The sequence below is a fragment of the Anser anser genome, assembly GCF_964211835.1.
Source record: "Anser anser genome assembly, chromosome: 2".
Classification (NCBI taxonomy): Eukaryota; Metazoa; Chordata; class Aves; order Anseriformes; family Anatidae; genus Anser; species Anser anser.
Window position 1 is genome coordinate 132,983,505 of NC_139721.1, and position 21,870 is coordinate 133,005,374.

At 35.9% G+C, this 21,870-nt stretch overlaps 1 protein-coding gene across 3 annotated transcripts in view; it reads right to left on the reverse strand.

Annotated features, from left to right (window-relative positions):
• LOC310894699 (uncharacterized protein) overlaps positions 1 to 21,870 on the reverse strand; it is a 364,639-nt gene that overhangs the window by 13,182 nt on the left and 329,587 nt on the right. The window lies entirely within an intron of this gene.

Consider the following 21,870-nt stretch of genomic DNA (forward strand, 5'->3'; position numbering starts at 1 on the left):
CTTCCAGTTTTAAATAGCACATTGTGGTGTAAATGATCAGAGCATCAGGGTTCTGTTAATTTAGTACATATTATAACGGTGAAGACATTAAAAGATCATAGCATTTTTCATTATAAAAACAACTCTCTGTGAACTGTCTGAATAAATCCAATAGATTATGTTAGGAATTGCTAATATATGCTCAAATAGAGGGAAATAGGAAATCTGCATATGGTAACTTTTAGGGGCTTGAAGATATAAAGAAAGACAGTGTCTGCTCCCCAGATTTTAACAGTCTAACTCACTAAATTACTACCTCCTAAATTTTGAACAGCCCTTAAAAATAATAACAATATTTAATATTTTATTAAAGCAAGATGAAATATTTACTAACAAATAAAAACAAAATGCTTCAGAATTAGTTTAGAATTAGAGAACTTCCATCGTCTCATACTTGTCTGGAGTTTCTTTAAAGTGGCTTTAAAAAAATAAATAAAATAAATAAATACAGTAGATTAGATAGTCACTGCTCAAGTCTTTTTGAATCAGAAGAAGAGTGCCTGCTAACTTTACCTAAAAAGAACTAAGTTACACATTAGGAAGGAGCTGAAATCCTTTAGTTGTGTGTTGGACAACATGAAGTGCTAATGTGAGTGCAAGACCAAGACCTAAACAAAATAAAAGAGAAGAATGTGATGACATAATTTTCCATAGAAAGCACATAAAAATGCAAATATTTACTTGACAGGAAACACTGTGGAGTAACTGTGTAAGTAAAATGGGCCACTGGCAACCAAACTGTGTAGTAGGCTTCTACAGCATTAGACAGATAGATAACAATATCAGTGCTTTGCATGTATGTATTGCTACTACCCACAGGCGAAACTATGTGCAGAGTAATGACAATAGAACATTTATACGGAAAGTTCAAGCTAGATCATATACACTGAGACATTTCTTCCTCGTTCCAGTTTTCTCACTCTCTGGTTTTAAAGTGCCAGAAGCCGCATATGAAAGCATGGGAGACTCATGACTCAGTCTGCTAGCATTTATGCTTTCTTATGTCAGACTATTTCTTTTCAAAAGTACTGTTTGTTAAGTGATTAAAAGACAATATAATTTTGATAATTATTATGTTTACAGGGAACTGTAACAACGTGAAAGTCACTGACATTCTTGCTGAGCTAGCTGATAGAATGAAACCTGAAATACTGTGTTACTAGTGAAGTCATGCAAAAAGTCCCTACAGCAAATATATTAAGACCATGTCAGTCGTGTAAAGGGAGCAATATTCATCCTGCACTGTGGAAGTCTATGTGCGTGTCTTAAAATATTGAACAAGGGAATAGAAGCAAAATGACTGCAACTTCTTGGGATACATTTTAGACAGCAATTCATCAAAGTAGACATTCAAAACAGATCACTTTTGCTAGACACCCTGTGTACAAGAAAAGCACTTTTCAAGCCAGATCAAAGTACTTCTCTTTTGCTGGCTCACTCAAGTTTTGATTCAGTCAGCTGATTTAGCACACTCTTGCATTCAGTACAAATCATAAAACTTAAATCAGTCTTGTTGTAATGAACAAAACTGAACAAAGACTTCACACTCACACCCTCCCCCCCCCCCCCCCCCATCAGAAAGTAATGATTTTTCAAAAGCTGGAATATTTAACAGACAATTGTAATATTTGGATAAAATCTTGGATGGTGGAGACTGATCAGCAGCAAATTTAAATCCCCCTCTCAGCCATCCTTAAGGCACCTCAGAGGCCCACTTTGTAACTGAGTTATTGAATTTTTGGTCAGAAGAGAAATTGAACCTGGGTTTCCTATAAACATGCTATATCATGATCATGGGTTACAGTTCATTCAGAAGCTAAGTCTGTTACCCTTTCTGTGTGTGAAAGAGTTCTAGCTGATTTTTGTTTTTTTTACTAAACTAACAAACCCAACATTTTTCCGAAACTGAATTCTAATTTACTTGCCAGCATTAATAATAGAGGCAGAAAATACTATTTTGGCATAGCCTTATGAAAAATCTTGCCTTTTGGAGCTTCACCACTGTTTCTGCATTTTTATTTTTTTTCTACCAGATAGTAGCTCTGTGTTTCCTCCCCAGCTGCTAGTGTGAGGACAATGCATTTCCCCTTATTCCCTGAAGGACTACAGAAAGGATAAACAGTTTTAGTCTGTAAGATATCACAAGGACGGAGGCTATAAAGATTACATCTGTACTAATAAATACATTGGGACAAAGCCTATTTTCCCTGGCCCAGAGACCATGTGGCATGGCATGACTGATGCCCACCCAGCTTTGTTCCATGCTCCTTGGAGGAGAGACGCTACACTCAGCCCATCTGTTGAGACCTGAGTCCTTGGTTGGGAACTCTAATTCTACAAGCAGTATTGTGCCAATATCATGCCAATAAGTGTGCTAATTATTAAGCAATGTGATAAATAAAGTGTCAGAGTTGAGCTTGTACTCTGGCTTTGTTTAATTTGTTAGTACGTTAAACTTAGAAAAGATAAGCAGGCACAAAGAATGGAGAAGAGCACATACAGATCCCTAAAGTCTTAGGTAGTTTTAGTCTTAGATATATTCCCTTTTGACTCATGCATCACTTTTCTCAGTTTTCTGGTGAGCTGTCTTTTAAGGCCATATTTTACTGTCCTTTTTCCAGAAAGTCCATCTTTAATAGGTGTCCTCTCAAATTGAGCTAATATTTTTTGTTAAGAAACTAGTATTTAGTAGTATTTGGAACTGAGATAATATTTACTGCTTTGAACACAACAGCAGGAGTTCATATGTTGATGCAAAGCCTAATTCTGAAATTTAGGCCAAATATATATCAACATAACCAGTTAAGACTAAGAAAACACTAGGAATAGTTACAACTCTAAAACAAGCAGAAATGTAATCAATGGCAAGGGATTGGTCCATATTTTGACTGGTTTGGTGGTTGTGGGTGGTGGTTTTTTTTTGGTGGTTGTGCTTTTTTTTTTTTTTTATTTGTGATTATTGCTTATGGAGACAGTAGTCTTTGTGTTCCAAAGCCTCTTCTTGCTAATTACTTGCACAGCGTTTGCTACACATTGTATACAACTGGAATATAAACAACTACAACTAAGACATGCTCCTGTGAACACACACAAGGACAAGTTTCTGTATTTTTTCAGCCACACATGCTCACATATTGACAATCCTGGCTGCAGAAATGGACAAATGCATGGAGGAGGTGATTTGCACCTTACCTTGCAGACACACTGTAGACATAGAATAAACTGTGTGATGATATATTTTAACCTTCATTAAATATGACTTGGTCTTAAAAAGACTTTTAGATCAGATGTTTTCTCCCAAAGCTTTGTGTTGGAGGCTTCTGTCCACCTCACAGGCTGGTTGTCTGAGTCTCCTTCACTATTTTGAAGTACTTTTTATTCTCTTTTCCACTCTTTTTATTTGCAACTGCTTCATTCCTTGTGCTGGCCTGTATTCATACGGATTTTTTTTACTGTTATTAATTACAGATGATGTTTCTTCTTCACACTTGACTGCAAAAAGAGACTGAAATGGACATTTATTGAATAGAGATGTAATGCACTACACTACCAGTTCATGTGCTGCTTAGGCAGATTCTGAGGCCTTCCTTCCCCCCTCTACTGCTCCTGTCTCCCTGTGACCATAATTTATTAAGTTCAGCTGCTCTGTCCAAAACCTGACACTACAGCTCAGCAGCACTAATTGCCACTTCCATCATTATAACTATAAACCATGCTCCCTTGATGCAAAGAGAAGCAAGATAAAACAATCTTACACTCTCAGAAAAATAAGAGAGCTACCAATTCCACCAAATTATTTTAAAAAAGCCCAATAAATACAAAAATACAAAAAACAGCAGGGACTATGGATATGTCCTAGGGCTCTGAGCCTGCCATTTTATTCAAAGGATGATGTAAACTCTGGAGAAATGTCAAAGAGGTCACAGTTTACAATTTAGAGAAGAACATTCATTCAAGACACCAACTTTGTTGCACGGAGTCAGAACTCAGATTAAAAAAAAAAACAAACAAACTATGATATGAAAATATACAGGATTCTGGATAACCCAGTGTTCTGGAGAACTGCAGGAATATTTGCAAACAAATATTCAGATTATGTGTTGAACTAAGATCTCCATGGAGATAGTATCAGGAGATAATTGTGTGCGTGAAACAAAGTACAGTAAAATACTTTTTTTTTTTTTTTGTCAAATTAAGAGAGAGTTTGTGAAGAACAAATACGAGGCTCACACAGGATTATTGCTTTTGTGACAATAGAAGCAAGAAAAATACATCTAGATAGAGCACAGTCAGTAAAATGCTGTGGAAATCTGATCAAGCCCAGGTGCTTTGTGATATCTCTAGAACCTTTTTCTAAATGACAGTATGCTTGCAGAGTTCTTGCCATTTCCTAAATATACCCAAATCATGGTGAGTTGACCATATATATTGATAATGCAAGCATATTGTTAATACGTACAAAAGCATGTGAAGAACTGAGGAAGGACATTATGGCAAAAAGTGACAGTGGGAGAAATAAATGAAAAAGTTCAATGCAGATAGAGGTTAAATGATATCCAAGAGGAACAGAAAAAAAGACATCTCGTCAGTGACTGCTGTCTGGAAAGGGAACCAGCCCTTACAAGAGCTCCTGTTGCCTCTTCTCAGCCCCAGGAGAAGAAGCAAACCCAGGGGTTCAGGCTGCTTCTCTTCACTACAAATCTCTACCCTGTCTCCTCTCCTGCTCCAGATAACTACTACTGCCCCATGGGACAACAAAATACCATTCCGTTTATACTACTGCAATGCATCACTTCTGCATTCCCAGGTTGTATCTTAGTCTGGATTTCGCAACACAAGGGTGCCATGGAAAATCTACTTTCTCAGCAAATCTGAAAGGTCCCAAGATTCATAAATGAAACTGACATTCAAATACTTGATAACATAGTCATGATATCACAAGGACAGTCTCTTTCTAAGCTGGCCAAAGTCAGAACTAACCTAGCTCGCTTTTAGTAAGCATGAACTTACTGAAGCATGGATTATGTGAATTGCAGAGATGAATGGGATTTAATTCTCTCTGGTTTATGAAGCCAGGGTGGTCTGGTACTGTGATTCAGAGTTGAGACAAAAACAAAACAAAAACAAACAAAATCAAAACAACAACGTCAACAAAACACAAAACAAATGAACAAACAAACAAACAAACAAAACCAATGAAGATATCCAAGAAGCTCAACTTAGAATTTGATGTAAACAACAAAGCTTTAGGATATTATTTGTTCTAAGGGGTGCATTTTTGCCTTCTGCCCATCATAGTTTAAATCTACAGGAGCAAAAGAAGGAAGTGGTGCAGTCAATACAACAGAAGGAAGGAATGCCATTCAAAGGGACCTGGACAAGACAGAAAAGAGTGGTCCATGTGAACCTAATGCCTGATGAGGTTCCACAAGTCCAAGTGCAAGGTGCTGCACCTAGGTTGGAACAATCCCAAATGAGTACAGACTGGGTGAAGAATTTGTTGAAAGCAGCCCTGCAGAGAAGGACTTGGAGGTTCTGGTGTACAAAAAGCTTGACATGAGCCAACTGTGCATGCTTGCAGTCCAGAAGGCCAACTGCATCCTGGGCTGCGTCAACAGATGAGTAGTTAGCAGGCCGAGGGAGGTGATTGTCCCCCTCTGCTCTGCCCTCATGAGGCCCCACTTAACGTACTGAATCCAGGTCTGGGTCCCCCCAGCTCAAGAAGGATCTGTTGGAGAAAGTCCAGAGGAGGGTCACAAAGACGATCAGAGGGTTGGAGTTACCTCTCCTATGAAGAAAGACTGAGAGAGCAGTCAAAGTTCAGTCTGAAGAAGAGAAGGCTCTGGGGAGAACTCCTTGTAGAATTTCAATACTTAAAGGGGGCTTATAAAAAAGATGGAGAGCAACTTTTTGCTCAGACAATTATAAGACAAGAAGGAATAGTTTTAAACCGAGAGAGGGGAGATTTAGATTAGATGTTAGGGGGAAATTCTTCACTCAAAGGGTGGTGAGGCTGGAACAGGTCGCCCACATAGGTTGTTGATGCTCCATCTCTGGAGGTGTTCAAGACCAGGTTAGATGAGGCCCTGAGCAATCTGGTCTAGTGGGTGGCATCCCTGCCCATGGAACAGTGGTTGGGACTAGATGATCTTTAAAGTCCCTTCAACCCAAGCCATTCTATGATTCTACGAAGTGCAAGCACAGTGGAAGCTGAAATGATATTCTAGTGACTAGTCTGTAACATTAATAAATTCCAATACTCTGTTCATAGCACACATTCACAAAAAAAAAGTACTTTGGAATATCAGTATTTACCATTTGTTTGGAACATATACACCCAAATGAGAATCTAAAAGGGCAATATATATTTAAAATCCAAGTCTCTGAAAATTGTAATAACATGGATAACAAGGGGAATACCTCAGAGAGTAACTTGATTATGACATTCATAACCAATTCTCTGGTCAGCATAAAAGAAGGTGCGATCCATCACTGGCAGAAAGGTATGTTAGTTAAACTCTGTATATGTTTAATATCTCAGAATACTACTGGGCAGATTGACACAGTTATCGTAATTGTTTTGCATGACTGCTAATATGACTGTCATCTTCTTCAGAGTTATCTTAGACTTTCTCTTATTTTTCCTCAGAACTTTTGAACTTCTCTTTAAACAACAACAAAAAAAAAATCTTTTTGTGGCTTTTTAGATTATTGTCTTTGGTCACAGCACTGAAAACCTTAAACATCTAGTTGTTTATTCCTGTCCAATTTGTACTCCCTCATGACCATTTCCATGAACAATGGTGTGCTTCCTATCTTTCTTTGGGTTTATCTCCATATCCAGTATCTACTTTTTCCTATTTTGTATCCTTACTTCTGACCTACTTTATTTCATAAAGCAAACTGCTTTGAATAAATAATTAATCCAAGTTCAGAGTTTTCTTCCTGTTGTAGAATATCCATGATCTAATTACAGCTTTGTCTATTTTTTTTTTGAAATTATTCCTTAAATTTGTTTGAAAATTTTTAACCCCAAGAACTTTGTCAGTATTTTGAGTTAAATCTTATGTGGATGACTTACAGCCAGACAACTGGGTGAACTTTTACAAATACAAGAGTGAGAACCAAAAGTATCCTGGCAGGGTAGTAACTAGCTGGTGTAAAATGGTGCTGCATTTAAGTTAATGACCAATTTACATTGCTCATCCTTTGCAAGAGGAAGAATTATGCTTCATGAAAGTTATATATTACTTTGTTAGGATAGATAATGTGATCATAACTACATGACGATTATAAAATCCAAGTACCAATTTCACTTTTACCATATGACACTGAACAAAACTAAAAAAAAAAAAAAAAAAAAAACACCACTGAACAGGGCTGTTTTGTTGGTGCTAGCATTAGAACTCTTTAGATTTGGAGCTCAAGATCTTTCTTGTAAAGTGACATTCTCATGGAAAACTAAAAACGTGCAACTTCAAAAATCTGGATTTTTCTGTTAATATAAGTGAGAATACTTTTTTTTTTTTAAAAAAGAAAAAAAAAAGTAGTGAAAAACTCAGGCTGACTAGGAAAGACAGAAATAGAAAAAGCTTTATAAAGAAATCCCTGACAAAATCTCTTCCTGATTACTTTGTTCCCGCATGGAGAGTCCTTTTCATTCTGATTTTAGTCTACTTGGTGGGTTTTTGATTAGCAGCAAACTGCATAGTAGCCTTTGATCCTTGGGAACTTATTGTTTCTGCCATCTCTGATGCCAGAGCTGTTTCATCATTGCTTCTCACAGCAGTCTCTAACTCTCTCCTCAAGACACAGAGCCCCATCTCTACTTTGTGACTCTCTCTTGTCTTCCATATCCTCTAAACCAGAAGTTTCTATCCTGAGCAGACCCTGTTATTCCTTCAGAAAGAGGGAATCTCTCCACCTAACCCATCATGGTTTCTCTTTCCTCTCCATGACTTACTCCCACTCAGTTTGCTTTTCTTTTCCCAGAGAACAACTTCTGATGATGCCCTGGATCTGCCTGAGCTGTCTGCCTTTTTCTGAGCTTCCTGCTGAGTTTGTCTGAGAGGTTCTGGAGCTATAAACACAGCTGCTTAAAGCACAGAGAAGCTTCCAGACACTGGAGGAGGTGAAATTACCGTGCAGGAAAAGAGTAATTCTGCTTTCAGAACACTAAGACAGTGACAAGGTAGAAAAGGAATAGAAATGGCAGGAGACAAGCCAAAATCAGAGCCCTTTCATACAAGACACTAGTGAATACCTAAATCTTTACAAAAATTCAGGGTAAGCATAGCTTCATCAGCTATGCATCATGGAAAATAAAGTCTGTCGGATGTTGAAGTACTGGACTTGGCATCTGTTCAGAAAAAGGGGACAACTTTTGTTCAGCTAACCCAGAGCTGCTCTCAAGTAAACAAGATTCTCACCATTTTTCCCCACTTAGAGATTTGCCTTGTAAAACTGGGAGGCAGCTTTGTATGCTCCTATTAGAACTTTCACAGAGAGCCCTTGGAAAGGTTGCTAGCAGTCAAGTCTAAATAATGTAACAGACCTAGACCAAATAAGACTTAGTTAAACAGATACACACCCATAATGCCATCCAAAATGTTCGGTAGTCACAAGTCATATGAGAGCACACAATATGTCACATTGGTTACCCTTTTCTAGAAGCAAATTTCACACTGCAGTTTGCATTCCTTCTCTGTGCACTAGACTCGATGACCTCTGAGAGGACAAATATATAAAGATGAGCCACATTTGCACCAAAAGGGATAATTAAAGAGAGGAAGGAAATTAAGCAAAGAAAAATACACTGCAAATTTCAGAAAATCTACCTAATAGTGGAATAAGTGGATTGAAGGATAAATGGTCTCCCAAGAGATACAACAGAAAGGCTATCTGCTTGGATTAGTACTAAATGGAATGAACAAAACACTAGAAATTACATTGCAAGAAATAATTTTGCACTGACAGGGGAATGGTCAAGATAATCTAATAGCATTGTTCATCTCTAACCCACAAAAACTACAGAAGAAATTATCATGAACAACACTTTTTGTTTTGCTCTCACTTTGGCACTCCTCTATAGTCAAACTTTTTTATCTTACTAAGAAGTACTTACTATGTTATATGAAACTGGGTCCAGTCCATAAGGAACTGAAGAGGATTGCCAACAAAATATTTTGGGAAGAGTAGGTCTTTACCATCCTGAGGGTTTGGGGCTGTTCTAATATTTCAATAGGTATGACTGTTGTAGCAAAGGGACTGTATTTTCCTTCTTTGCCATTCACTGATTTCAAAGCATACCAGAGAGGGCTACAGAAACCTTTGTTGTTTTGGGGCAGCTGTTCTGACTGCTGTCCAATGCAGCGTTGGTCTGAGAGAATCTGCTGACAAAGAAAATGTAGGCAACTCACATTTGTGGGTTTGGTTTCTGTTTTTCAAGGGAGCATGCCCCTTGGGAAACAGCCTTATAACAGCAGGCCAGAGGGATGACATACGTGTGAACATATGTCACTGCCCCCTGGGGTAACGTACATGCAAACATATGGCACTGCCCTCCTGGTGCATATTAGTTGTCAACAGACACAGGAAGGACCTTTCCCTGGTTATGTTTTTTATCATCCATATGGTTTTCTATTGCTCCTGATAGCAGATAAATTACAACTACTTCCAAAAACTCTGTCTAATAATAGTTTGTATTTATTCCAAATATAGATGCTTATTCTTTCCCTTTGGTACTTCCACAGAATTCATTGACAACCAAGCAACATCTTTTCATTGCACTGCAGGGGCTCTGATGAATTAAAAACAGAGGAAGGAAAAGAGAGGTGTCTGCAAACATCCTGCCAACAAGGGGAATAGCCAGAAGAGGACACGCAACTTAAGCCCTGTAATGTAGAAGGGGCTCAACCTCATGGGAGAGGAAAATCTCATTTCAACACTGTCTACACACCACTGCGGTCAACAAATGAAAATAAGATAGCAACTCAATATAAGGATCCAGTATTTCCCTGAAGACTTGTACAAAATTACATGAAGTATCAAAAGCACAGTTGTAAGACAACAAAATGGACTCAATTAACACATGGACTCTTCTTGCAATGGAAAATTCATCTACTGGAAGTTGTTATAGTCAAGGCTCCACTGGCAAAAGAACAGACCATCTCTAGATGATGTTGATGATTATATTTTCAAAGACTAGTTGCATAAACCTCACAGGTAAGGAATCTGAGGAGCAGAAGTGGTTCTGAGTTTGTTTACTACCTTACTGTCTCTTTTCAGAGGTAATACCAAAACCACAGATAGCCAGTTCATCTGCTACAGTAATAAAATGGCCTCAAAACCAAAGCATCCGAAATCAGGATTTGTTTGAAAGCATTACTGTAAATCATGTTCCATTGTCTTAGATACATGAAAATCATTCATCTGTCCTGCTCCATAAAATCAACCTCCTTGTCTCTTCCATTCCACAGCCCAAAACCTCAGCCACACCACAGGAGTTAAAGAAGCTTCCATTTGTTTGCCATGTAGCAAACAACATACTGCTTGAGCCATAGCTTCTGCTGGGAAAAGAGAAGACAACATGCATGTTGCACTAAAAAAAAGGAAACAAAATTGTTCTTGAAATATGGGTCTTAGCATATTGACATACTTGGAGATTTGATCCCTCTGTTGTTTGGCTGGCAGACACTTGACCCATAAGAATAATTGCGGTGCAGACTGAGTTTGCACAAGCACAAAAGAACAAGGCAGAATTAATCATGACACCTTACACTTTTTCATATATATATGCCGTGGGCTTGTACTGCAATTCAGCTTAGATGCTCCTGTGGAGTTGAGAAAAGTCTTTCAACATTACATGCCAATGAAACACACTTGAATACTTCTGAGTAGGAAGTGTCAGAACACTCTTTGATGGAGCATTCATAATATGACTGCCATTAAAAACCAGAAAAGAGCTCTGTGCAATCAAACTCTTAAACCATGGGTCCATAGGATGTTTTGGAAAGTACTTTGGTGGATCACAACCTTTGTTTTGTTGTTAGCTGGATTTAATAAGGTAATTAAGAATGAGTAAAATATAAGAATCATATGCAATAGCAAATGCTGCATGGACACAAAGATTTCTCACTTGGAGATACGAAAGAATTTGGTAAAGTCATGCTCAGTGACCATTCTAAAATAACCCTATTCCTAGCAGCCCAGGAATATTAAAAAAGAAGAAAAAAAAAAAAAAAAAAAAAGCAGATGCTTAGAACATGTTGATGGTATCATTCTTCTCTTTCAGGTGGACAGAACTTTATGACAGGAAACAATGATAGGCTAATGTAAACAACTTATTTTGCCTACCTTTGTACTTCAATACAGTAGTTCAATATAACCACATTTCTCCAAAGACTCATATTCTGTTATTGAAAGGTAATGGTGGGAACCAACTTAAGAACATGTAAAATGCAAGATTTTTTAATCAATGAGAAGCTATTAATTTAACCAAGCCTTCCTGTAATAATATTGAGACAGACTGTCTGCCTGTTTTTACATTATAGCTAGTTTTGCAATCTGTGTAGAATCCAATGAGGTGTGTACTTTTTGTGAATTTATTGATTGAGAGTAGTCCTTAGGAATTTAATGGTGCCAAATCTTAGTATTTCTTCCTGATTTTCTGAGGGGTTGTTTGCTTTCTGAATTGACGTTACTGTTTTAGTAAGAGATGTTGACTCTTGCCACTATCTATGGAACTCGTTTCGATGGTCTCCACTAGATCATATTAATCTCAGACCTAATTAAGCTCAGATCTGAGGTGACCCAATGCATCAGTGATCCGGCTGAGCAGGAGAATGTAAAATGTCCAGTGTAAAACCATACTGATGTATCATTTGGTAGGCTCATTAAAGTCATGCTGTACATGTGTGGCCAAGCAGCAGTGTGTGTCATGATCCCCTAAGTCCCCAGGTAACCACAGTGAGATTCTATGCAGTTCTTGACCCTACATATTTGTAGTTGACTAAAACATCAAAGCAAATTTTTTTGGCAGACAATTTATGTTTAAGACACACAGAAACTCAATAGACCTTTCTAATCTAAAAACGTATCTTAGTTTAAGCATTTTTATCCCACTTTCATGACGAATCATTGCTGACTTCAGTAGAATAGTTCACAGTTGAAATCCAACATAAAATTACAGTACTTTTTGAACTGCAACTTTCTCATAGTCATATTTTATAAAAAATTGACATTAGCTTAGGAAGCCTTTACATTTACATATAGAAGAGAATCTGTAGCTAAATAAATTCAAATCACTAAAAAGTTAAGAAACTTTTTGATTGTTTGTTGATTCCATTAATTTGGGTTTATCTTAGAGTTTTTTGATGTGTTTATTTGAATTCACTTTTTTTTTTGTAATATCTGGATGTGTTCCACTACAGTGTTAAACAATTATGACTAATCTCTAAAATATACTACATACTATGGAAAAAGTTTTGCTTTGTGTATGAAAAAAAAACAAAACAAATCTACTGGTAAATGGAAAAAATAGAATCAGTGAGATACATTCCTCACTGTTGAATAGGGCTGGCTGGAAAACAAGTATTCTGTTTTGTGAAAATGTCAAGGTTTTACCACTTGTTTTCATCCTGAATTGGAAAAATAAATAAAAACAAAACAAAACAAAATATAAAATAAAATAAAATAAATCCCATTTCACCTTATTCAAGATTTTATGGGAAAGATGGTTTTGATCCTTCCTTTGGAAGTAAGATACATAGATGAAAATTCCATATATTAGTTACCAAAGACAACAGAGTTCTTGCTGTTAAGTATACATATGTCATTCCATCAATTTGATACTTTTTAAATTCCAGTCTGAGAAATGAGCTGGTTGAATTTGTGGTAGAATTGAAACATCCTCTCCTGGGGTCAGTCTTCTCCAGAGGATCTCACTTCTCTTTCCACATGGCAACAACACAGACGGAGCTCAGGCCTCAGTATTTATTTAGAAAGGTCATGTGTTATGCAGTCTAAAGGTGGATTACATTTAAAAAAATATATGAATATATTTACTGATTAGTTGGGGTACCTTGTATTATTAATTTTCCACTACATTTCTTTAAAATTTTGCCTACACATTAGCTAACTGAAATATAGTAGAGAAGTGCTATAGTCTGATGTTTAAATTTGCTCGTGAAAATTATAGTTCTAAAGCAGCTTGCAGTATTGGAACATTTTTATTTCTGTTTGACAGAAATAATAAAGAAAACTTTCAGTTTATATTGAAACAAAAAAATGTTCCTAAAATATTGTGCTATTCTACATCAGGAGTGGAGCTAATGCTAACATAAAATTAACTCAAAGTTGAAAGAACACTTAACCATGGGCTTTACTTGTAAACAAAGGCAGTTTTATTACTGACATCTTTTGGGCCAGAAGTTTATGTTTTGATTTTAATGGGACAGGTTGTTTGTTTGTAGTTTAAAAAAAAAAAAAAAAAAAAAAAGCGTAATTAATCAGTACTCAGGTAGATCTCTCTCTAATCACAAGGGTATTTATTTTTTTAAGTGGATCTATATTCTGCTATCTATATGTATCTATACCCATTATATGCAATCAATTTTAACTTAAAAATAAGGAAAGAAATCTGTCTACTAATTTACTGTCCATAGCCTGTGAAATACTGAGTTGTCTGAATATCCTCTAATGGTCATCCTAAAGCTTTCTTCCTTACAAAAAGCAACCAAAAAAATAAAGTGTGTTGTCACATTAGGATACAGTTCAGTATAAAACTATTCATTTCTTCTGCAAATTGTATAGGGGCCTGTAAATGTATTAAGGTCCTTACTGTTAATTTGCAAATTAAAATGTATATATAATCAGAATCTAGGCAATTCCAAAATGAATTCAGTGACCTTTCCATTTTTTATGATGAGTTATTAGTTTCCAGCTCTTCTAAGAGAACATAAATACAGACATTAAAAATAATTCATTAATCAAAATATACTATTTGGTATAGTGCAGTGACTTTTACCCCATTAGTCAAAGTGAATATAAAAACAAAACCACAACAAGACTTCAATCATCACAATAAAAATAAATATCAAATAAGAATGACCTAAAATTGTGTTTTGGGGAAAGGAGAACTGAGGTGACTGGATATGGATATGTACCCAGTAGCTAACAGTGTATGACAAATGAAACATATTTAAGTAGCCTAATTTTCTTTCTGATTTAATAGGATCCAATAAATGGAAACTGTATGGCCAGAATAATGAAAAGAGCACAAAATTTATCTCATTCTGTTGCGTCCTCTCTGTGTTCTTTTGTCCTTTGATTGCACTGGTGGATAATATTATTTTGTTCCCAAGGAAGTATGTCCCTTTGATTAGGTTGCAGATATTCTCTCATTTGTCACTGTTCTATCAAGCTATGCCATGTAACAGCAGGAACCCTTGATTATTTAATTGCTTGTAAGAACTCATTAAATCTTACTATCAATCATTGGACATATGGCAAATATCACCCAATGGCATGAGAGGTTTTAACAGTGATCTGTCACTGGGGCATACCCTTTCTTTAGTAGCATAGGCCCTTTGTTTTGTTCTCTGATCATAATAATTTTTAATTAATATTGATTTGAAAAAGAGTGTTCATGCAGTGGCCTTAATCTATGGGTACAAGGATAACCTTCTAACAGGAACATTTGTAACTCCATATAAAAAGCCAGAAACCCCATATAAGAGAGTTTAACCTTTTTACAGTGTTTTGTAGATGGTGTTAGTCTGACGATAATCTAATTTATTCTTCAAAGTTTATATGGTTTATTAACAAAAATATGTCACACAATAGGCTTTGCATCAACACCTTGATGAAAGTCTATGAAGTATCTGTGATGATATGAAGGGAAAACACATTTTTCAAAATATAAAACACACATTGCTAATAGAGGTAGCAATCTATACAGCTACATATTTTAGTTATGACAAAAAGCAAGTCAAAGAAATGTGAAGAAATCACACCAAATATTGTTCAGTTCCATTACAGATCTTTAAGATTTGAAGATTATACATATATCTCTGCAGAGATACAAAGATGGATGGAATTTAAATCATGAAAAAAACAACAACAAAAAAAAGTTGACTACTGTGTAAATGCTACCATGGGTATACAGAGTCTAACATGAGCAAAATTTAGTCTCCATTCTTTGTGACCAGAACTTTAGTCCCAGCTAATTTTACATACAGAGATTCAAAATATGCAATGCCCTAAAAGCAAATAAACCTTCAAAGGTGAAATTTTATAGCCATTGCCAGCTGAACTACTTCATACTTACAATCACAAAAGTTAGAGCTACATTTGAACCTCTTCTCACAATGCACAATGACAACTCTTACTGTACTGGACTCACAACCTTTCAATATACTTTGCTTTTTAGTATTACTTGGAAATGACACACACTCACACACACACACACACACAAAAAGTCATCCCAAACAAAGAAACAGACAGAAACAGACAGACAGAAAAGCATACAAACTTGCCTCCGTCTTCATCATAGGCTCCATTTTAGGAACAGTCCTCTTCAATGTTTTTATAAACAACTTGTATGAAGGACTTGAAGGCTTTTTGAGCAAGTTTGCAGACAATACCAAATTGGATGGAGCTGTTGACTCTGTCAAGGATGATGAGGTCTTACAGAGAGATCTGGACAAATTAGAGAGCTGGTCAATAATCAACAATACTAAGTTTAACAAGAGCTAGTGCCAGATCATGTACCTGGGAAGGGGCAACCCTGGTTATTTGTACAGACTTGGGGATGAGATGCTGGAGAGTAGTCCCACATAAAGGGATCTGGGGGTTTTGATCGACAGAAAGCTGAACATGAACCAGCAGTGTGCTCTGGTGTCTAGGAGGGCCTACCATATCTAGGGGTGCATCAAGCATTGCACTGCTAGTCGGTCAAGGGAAGTGATTGTCCGACTCTACTCTGCACTGGTATGGCCTCACCTCGAGTACTGTGTTCAGTTTTGGGCACCACAGTATAAGATATAAAACTGTTAGCATCCCAAGGAGGGCAACAAAGATGGTAAAGAGTTTGGAGGGAAAGATTTATGAAGAGCGGCTGAAGTCACTTAGATTGTTCAGCCTGGAGGAGAACTCATCATGGTCTACAACTTCCTCACGAGGGGGAGCGGAGGGGCAGGCACTGATCTCTTCCCTCTGTTGACCAGCAGTAGAACCTGAGGTAACAGCTTGAAGCTGCAACAGGGGAGGCTCAGGATGGATGGATATCAGGAAAAGGTTTTTCACCAAGAGGGTAGTCAGGCACTGGGACAGGCTCACCAAGGAAGCTGTCACGGCACTGAGCCTGCAAGATTTCAAGAAGTGTTTGGAGAACACTCTCAGACACATGGTCTGATTTTTTATTTTGTTTTTTGAGTGGTCCTTTAGGGACCCAGGAGTTGGACTCTATGATCCTTGTGGGTCCCTTCCAATTCAGATATTCTATGATTCTATGATTACTGGGGCTGTACTCTTAGAGAGAAACCAATGAGGTCTAAGTTATTATTTTCTAATAACTTTGTCTAAACTCTTTTACTTTTGATGATTATGTGTGCAAAACATAAAGAAAAACTGAAAAAGAGAAACAGCAACTGGAAGTTGCTCTCTGAGTCAGGCTTCTATTCATATAAGCTGTATTGACATACTATGTTCTTTGATGTTTGGCTCTGTATCTTTTTAAGATGACATATAGGGTTTGTCATATTGGCAGTTTAGGTCTGAGTATGGTGGGCTAAATTCTAAAATGGTATTTGTAGGTTCTTGGAATACATTTTTTGATATGGGTCACAGCTGGTGTCAATTTGGTTTGCGGTTTTGGTTCAGTGGGTGAGCTCTATAAAAGACGAAGTAGAGATGTGTCTCCATAAATACTAAAGAGCCACAGACACTTTGCTTTAAAATAGAGTGGAAGGGAAGTTGTGAGAAGTAAGAAAGAGCAGCAGGGCCTAATTACCTGAGATATGTATCTGGTTTTAGGCATGAAAATGATGAAGAAACGACAGAAAGGGAAAAATGACTTTTTTTTTTGGTTGTTTTGTTAGTATTTTAGGCTTCATTTTATTGCTTTATGAACAACTGTCTCTGTATGTTTCTGTGTATCCACCCCTGTCATGTTAATAGCAGTATTGTACCATCCTTTGTTTTATGGTAAGCTGTTTAGGGATTATAGCACAGTTTTAGCAATAAAAAGATACCAGTTTTACATTTTCATGACATTCCTGTGTTTTCAGTTATATTATTTTGATATAAAAACATAAACTTATAATCTTAATTTATTTAAGCTTGAAACTCTTCCAAAGATGATTTATCTATGCCTAAATGAATGTATGCATACATACTATCTGAGGTCAGATTATTCAGGTATTTTTTGTTCTCTGCTAAATTATACTCTAATTCATTCCTATGGAGGCAGAACAGAGACCCTTAACAAGGGGAAAAATCTTCATAATGTTTTGCAGCATCTAATAAATTTAACACCATTATAGCAGTATAAGGGATACAAAAGAGTCATTTTCTTTTCCTGGAATACTCCATAGGACAGTCTTAAGATTTCTCTTAGCAGTGCCACCTATGAAAAACTATCTCAAGGATCAAAACAGAAAACATGGCTCATGAGAGACTTGTTTGGGAAATCTTTCAATGACAATATAATTCAATTTACATACTGGTTTTTTTTTCATTTGTTTTGTTTAGTTTTGTTTTGTCTATTTTGTAGTTTACATGTATACCTTGGCAAAACAATACAGGCATATAAATCACAAATTGCAGTAGTCTTATAACATCACTGAAGTCTTTATTTTCTTTCTACTTACATTCAACAGACATTAAACTCAAGCGAAATGGAAGATGCATTTTCATGTCTTCTATTTGAATTCTGACCATACTCAGGTATTTGAATTTATTTTTTTTTTTTCAGAATTCAGAAGGACTAAGAATTTCCACTATGTTCCCCAAGCCTATGCCTTTATATCTTTGCTACACTTTCTGCAGGTTTCTTTTAGCTAACTGCATGCTCCATGTATTAAAGCCTGGCTATTAAAATACTGTCTGGTATCATAATATTATCACAGAAGCAGTTATGACCAAACTTTTTAGGCAAAAAATCAACCAAACAACAACAACAACAAAAACAAGCAAACAAACAAACAAACAAAAAGCACTACAACCCTCAGATCTTGAATTGTTATCTCAGAATATGTCACTGTCCCAACAAAATTATTGTCTATCTGGTTCATCTGGTCTATCTGGATCAACCTGGTTTCCTTCTGTGTAAAACAGTGGAATAGATCCCCTTTGACAACCAACTTGACACTATGCAATCAAAGTATTTCCTTAGTCATTCAGAGCAACTGAAAACATGTTACTTCCCTGAAAATAAAATAAAATAAATAAAATAATATAAAATAAAATAAAATAAAATAAAATAAAATAAAATAAAATAAAATAAAATAAAATAATAAAAAAAAGTTTTAACTGAAGGACTTCACAGACTTAATCTATTAACGAGAACTACAATACATTACAGTAACCTCATTACTTCCAAGGTAGGCTTGAATCAAACATGTCAGCTCTGGAGTAATGAATGATGCTTTAGGGTAACAGACAGAGTTATTATTTATGTCCATAGTGATATTTTGGTGGAAGCATACTAAAGACACTCAGATTATGCCACAAAGTACAGAAAGTCTTCCAGGAAGCAAATAAATAAGCTTTGCTATGTGAGCATAGAATGTAAAACCCATTAAAACCCATTAAAGGAACCCAAACCGTAGACAAAAGGTAAAGGAGGATTGATTTGTTGTAGCTGTAAAGACAATAGAATGTCCATTTATTAATTAAAAGTACATTTTATGTATTGTGATGTGATAAATAGTTTGACTGTTTAGGTTAATTCCCTCAGAAATGCACCCAAGGCTATTAATGCTGATAAATTATGCACCACTACTTTTTAAATTTCTGATAGACAGTCTTCACAAATATGTTCCACTTTATTTGCAGTTTTAAACAGCAGTTTTGTCTAATCATACCTGACATTTAACTATTGCTGCTAAAAGCTTCTTAGCCAGAAAACAAAAACAAAAACAAGCTTTCACAGTTTTAACTCTTTTTTCTCCTTCTTTTTCTGACAAACATGCATACATATGAAACAATTTTTCCTGTTTTGAAGGACTCCACTGAGAAGAAAGAATGTACTCTTGATTTTATACTCCCTTGACTTCATGCTCCCTTAACTTTAACTTGGGGATGCCAAACCAAGTAAACCTTGCATAGAATAAAAGTTTAAATTATGACAATAAATTTTTAGATGTAAAGAAATACGAAGAGAATATTGAAGGTATATTTGCATGAATAAATCTATATATTCACACACATCAAAGTCCTGGGAAAAATATATTTATCTCTGTTTCCTCTTATAATATATTAACTAAACTAGCTATAGGTGAAAAACATAAAGTAGTTTTCAGAGAAGTTCTAGTTCTTTGAATATATAATGTTTTAAGTTCCTTATCTATATTTTGTACATGTATATATCTAAATACAGTGTCTGTATTCTGATATAGACATATATATACATATTCTATGTATTCTGAATATTTAGTGCTGAGCCTATTTCTGAAAGAAAAAGTCAACTTAATTTGCCATTTTCTGTAAATTTGAATGTTTGATCATGTGTATACCTGAGTACATACATATATATGCCTCTGAATGTGTGGTTTCTTAAAAATGGTCTTTTATTGTCACACTCTGACAGTGTTGATGGAGAGATACAGATACCTTTATCCCACCGTAATTTCTAAAGGCATTAAAATGGTTAACTGTTTCAAATCAAACAGCTATTCATAAGTTCCAATAAAACGCAACCCATCATAATTTTACATGAGCAGAAGCTTTCAGCTTGTGCATATTTTGTCAGGAAGGCAATTTAAAGCTTATAAACACAAATCACACCTTTGGTTTTTAACCACAAAACATTTACAAAGTACTGACTTACCACCTACAGTGTCTCACTATACAGTCAAGAAATAGAGCACTCCACCAGGAATAGCAGGAAGGAACATGAAGCAAGGACTTGGAGATGGTATTTTCTTTTACGGCAGAGAAGGTATTGAAGCATCAATATATGGAAAATGGATACATAGCATACTTTTACGGAAAATTGATACAATTCCTGAATACCAGTTATAAGGCTGAGACAAAAAAAAAAAGACATTTGTTTCCTTGTGTTTATATCTTAATCAAAGTGTTTATGAGACATATAAGAGTTATTTGGGTTGCAGACATACCCAAAATAGTTTTCTATACCTAGTAAGAAGGTCTATGGGACCATTTATTTACCCCTTTTATCCACGGATTCTATACAGGTGTTTATGAACTAATACCTACATTAGCCAGATCTATAATTGCTATAAAACCATAGAATCTATGACCACTAGTTGATTTGGTTTAGTCTGTAAAAAAAACCCTAATGCATAAAAGTGAATTACTCTTAGGAAGAATGTAAAGAAATATTATTCATTCCATTTTTACTGGAGGAAAATTGGAACATGGAGATGCTCTATTGTTTGCCCAAGGTTACAGAAGTTTAAGTGACTTACTCTAAAAAGTTTGAATCAACCATCTCTATAATATCTAATTAAATAAACAAATAAATAAATATTAAAATCACATTTTAGCCTTCCTTTTTTTCCTTCAGTCCCTCTCTCAGCATGTCATGTTCTCCAGCCCCTGCCTATCTAGGTTGCCATTTTCTGGCCTTGTTCCAATTTGTTGGTACCTCTCTTTGCTGGTACCGCCCAAAACTGAACATGACACTCCAGATGTGAGCACTCACACAAGCTCACAGAGCAATAAACACTTTCTGTGAGCTGCTTGCTGTGCATTTGCTAATGCAGTACAGTATGGAGTTTAATTTCTTTTGTCTTTTGGTGTGCACACTGTTGACTCGTGTTCAATTTGCAATCCACAAGGATCCCAGTGTCCTTCTCTATAGCTCTAGCTGCTTCTAGTCAGTTGGCTTCCAGCTTGTATAGATTTAAAAACATCACTTCCCCTGAAAACAACACAACAAAGGGTGGTCTAAGATACAGTTAGTTATATCTCAGGGGAACGAATCTATTCAATGCCATGTTAACATGAGACTGCAGCCTGACATCTACTAAATATCTTACATTTCCCATTAAGATTAAGGGAACATTCATATCCCAAACTCATTAGATATTAAAAAGCAAGAAAAGCAAGGAAGCAAGGAAGGAAGGAAGGAAGGAAGGACAACAAAAACAGAACAAAAAAGATTTATAGAAAACAAAAAGGACAGTGTAATATAAAAGTGAATATTGTGCTAGTCATTGTAATGTATAGTGAAGTATTCATTAACAGTGACATCGTTTCTTCCAAAAAATTGCAAGTCAACAACTTGATTTAAAAATGACATATTTACTGTTACCTATAATATGATTCTGTTACTATGTTCCTGGCAATTTTAACTCCCCCATATAACTGGCTCTTTCTCTTTCCTACCATTAAATTGTGATCCTCTCTTCTTGTTGTTGTTGTTGTCATCATTTTTGGTCCATGTATTTTCGGCATTCCTAAATGGCTGCATATTGATTCTGGAACTGCTGGCTGTTACTGGATTGTTTGCACAATTAAATCATGGTCCCACATGAATATTTTGCGTTATGAAATGCCTTCCAGAATATTAAGGAGCCAACCAAAAAATGAAAAAGAATGCCTATTCTAAAATCTTTTCACCGTTTAATGCTAGCAAATTAT